The following is a 3,736-nucleotide window of genomic DNA, read 5'->3' as shown; positions in this document are numbered from 1 at the left end:
CAAGGAACATCCTCCTCAGCTGGTCTGCAATACCCCTCCTGCACAGCTGCACACCCCAGGAGGCAACAGCTGCTGCCAGGAATGCTCACTCAGTGACTGCAGGCTTTTAAGGTATTTTCTTCAGGAATTTAATCAATTACCTGGTGTTCTTGGACAGTTGCTGCTTATCACTCATTATTTACCTTGCCTCAAAGTAAAGGTGACCTAGGAGCCAGCACACTTGTAGTTTGTTAGAAGTCAGGCAGAGTCTCAAGTGACACAGGTAGGGCTTGCTGGCCTGAGAGGTCAAAGATCTACAGTGCAAGTGAGACAGAAAAACTCTCCCTGCAGCTATGGACATCCACCTCCAGAAATGACTGGCTTTACACAGTGCAGTCTTGGTTTGGGTGGATTTTTTTTTTCTCTTCTCAGAAGCATTTGTTTCTGCACAAGAATTTCTGGAATGCTGCTCCCAGGATCTGTTCAGAAGAATGACCTCAAAATGTAAGAAAAACCACTGTGCACAGGCTGCTAGAGGCACCAGGGGTTTACATGAAACCACAGACTGGTTTGGGTGGGAAGAGATGTTAAAGCTGATCTCATTCCAACCCCTGCCATGGGCAGGGACACCTTCCACTAGATCAGGTTGCTCTAAACCCATCCAACCTGGCCTTGAATATTCCCAGAGATGGGCCAGCCACTCTGTTCTAGTAGGCACTTGCCCCTCCACAGTTGATAATTTCTTTTCCATCTCTTATCTAATCCTGCCCACTGTCAGTTTGAAGCCATTTCACCTTACCCTGTCACCCCAAAGCCCCTCTCCCACTCTCCAGGAGCCCCTTTAGGCACTGGCAGGGGCTCTGAGGATGCTCTGGAGCTTTCTCTTCTCCAGGTGAGCAGCCCCAGCTCTCCCAGCCTGGCTGCAGAGCAGAGGGGTTTCAGCCCTCAGAGCATCTCCAGGGCCTCTCTGGACTCACTCCAGCAGCTCCAGGTCCTTCTGATGCTGGGGATCCCAGAGCTGGACACAGCATGGCAGGTGGGGTCTCACAAGAGCAGAGTACAGGGGTAGAATCTTGTCTCTTGACCTGCTGGTTATTCTAAAAGGACATTTCATTCTGCTTTGATTCTGCTCAGATCCTGGGCAGCACCTCTGGGTTGCACAAGTGCTGCTGGCACCTCTTGGTGGGCTCCTGGGCACTGCAGGCCTGCTGCTGTTTGGATGTACACAGAGAGCTCTTACACAAGGATCCAGGGTACAGACAGTCCAAGGGATCTTAGACTGGCTACTAAACAATGAAATTTCATACCAAGAGCCTTTCAATAGATACCAGGATATATTTCTAAACAAAAAAAAAAGTATTTAAAATATAATTCCAGATATTTTATTCTTAATTTTACAAATAACAAGCATTTCTATATTAAAAAAACTAGGTTAAGAATCAATTTAGGTACAGCTAGGAATATTTACATTGTTAGAAGAAATTTATATATCTTTCTATGTACAAGGCTGTAGCCATTACTGGTTTAAGGTACTCCCAAAAGCATTTCTAATTAAGGCTTTATGGTCCTAAGCTGATTGTATGTTTTAAGAAAATAATTTATAACTGCCAGGACTAAGCTTCTGTTCTACAAATACTGAAATAGGTGTTGCAGTGCAGCTCCCTGGGCAATGCACCCCTCCCTGTGTACCCACCCACCCCAAATGCTCACTTGCAAAGGGGGGAGAAGTTACAACCTTTCACAAAATAGTGTCAGAAGTCAGCCAAAGCTGCCCCTGTGGCAGATGAGAAGATGAAAAACTGTGGAAGATGAAATACTAAATGATGCTTATGGGAGCATTACATTCACTGTCAGATCAGATTCTAACAATGATTGACTGTGGAGCACAGAACATCACAAGTAGGTGTGGTACCTTTTGAGTTAATGGCATTTCCAAGCAAAGAAATAGAAGTCACAGGATTATCTGCCATGCCTGAGATGATGACAGGAGTCAGCCTGAGAGCAGGAAAGGAAGGGATCCTTGTCCCCAAGGCCATTGCTATTCTGTGATTGTTCTCTGGCAACAATCCTCCCCAACCAGGTAACTGTAACATGCATGGCTGCAGTGATGCTGGTTATAGGCACCAAACCATGCAGGATTTCCCAGGTTAAGATCAGACTGAGTGTCAAAGTCTGTTTCATCTTCCTCCTCTGCAGCTCAAGCTCACAGGTCTGTAACAATTCCTCTTCCAAAGGTCAATTCTGGCCTTTTTCCCTGTTCTGCAGGTACTCTGTGCTGCAAATCTTATCTGTTGCCAGCATGGATACCACTCTAAGATTTACCCATGACTGTATCAGGTCCTTTTATCTGTATCTGGTTTATTAAAAGATTCCCTCAGATGGAGATGCCTGTTACCCACTAGAACAAGATCCTTGGCTTAGAGCTGAACTTGAAAAGAATAGGATAAAACAGTAAGTACAAAATAACCCAGTCTGCTCTTTCAATTATGTTCCACATTTCTGACTCAGACATTTAAAAACATAAGCAAGGGAAAAACCCGTTTTTTGACATGAAGTGATTGTCATTGAGTTTTGTAGTATTAGTCACAACCAGGAAATCCCCCAATTTGGATTTTAAAAAAATCCCAAACCAACAATAACAACAGGAGACCTCACAAAGAACTTTAGTAAACATGAAAATATTTAAATATTCAAGAACAAAAGTCTCTCTTTCAAGGCACATACTTTGATAAAACAATGGGTGAGAAATTACAGCTAAATCAGATGTTAAATGGACACTGCATTTTAGGACTGGAATTTCCAGACTAAATCATCTATCAGGCAAGCACATATCTTACATTTCAGGGTACTTTCTGAAGCTGTTTACAGGAAGAGCCTTATGGGACATGGATGTTTACACTGGCAAATTCATCACAAGGAAGTTGCAGCTAAATGTTTTTTGCCTCAGATTCCTGCAGTTACCAGATCATTCTCCTACAACACACACAAAAAAAGCTGCTTCTCAATGTTCCAGTTCCTAAACATAAGGTTTACAAAGAAAAATATCTGTACTACGTTTTACAACATACTCTCATGCTTGCAATAAATATTTCAAAAAGGCTGTAAACCTCACAAATCAGGTCATGTTTTTGGGCAAGGGGGACTGGCTGTTACATGCACTACTCTGACACGTATTTGTTCATGTCAAGGCTGTCCTGTGATGTGCAGTGAGGCTTGTGAAATCCAGGTTCTCAATTTTGGCAGTAGCCTCAAATCACACACTGCATTTTAAACCTGCCCACTCAGGGCTTGTCAACCTACTAAACAGAGTGACACTGAACCTGCCCCAAGGTTTGGATTTTTTTCCTTGGAAAAGCTGATAACACTGTGGTTTTGGTATCGTTCTCTGACCCGGGGACACTGGTCAGCTCCCTGCTGCATTCATAAATGAAAATCCTAAATAAAGAGGTGAGAAAATGCAGGAAAAGTGAAGCAAATCCTAGAGCTCAAGACACTGTTAGGAAGAATTTAACCAAACCAAACCACTATAGTCTATAGAGCATTTTCTACTTTCTTCCTGTGACAAGCAGTCCACGGTACACATCAGTCCCACTGCTGGAGTCTGTTACCAAGGTCACAATTTGGGATATTGATTAATGAAAGACTGGAATCAGCCAACACCACCTGTATATTTAAGGAAAATAGGAAAATGCATAGGAAAATGCAAAACTTCCCCAACCAGCTGCTGCAGCAGAGTAAGGACCCTGAGAGTTTAGGC

Source organism: Zonotrichia albicollis, chromosome 15 (genome assembly GCF_047830755.1).
Source record: "Zonotrichia albicollis isolate bZonAlb1 chromosome 15, bZonAlb1.hap1, whole genome shotgun sequence".
Classification (NCBI taxonomy): domain Eukaryota; kingdom Metazoa; phylum Chordata; class Aves; order Passeriformes; family Passerellidae; genus Zonotrichia; species Zonotrichia albicollis.
The sequence above is the reverse complement of the archived record's forward strand: the minus strand, read 5'-3'. Positions refer to the sequence as shown.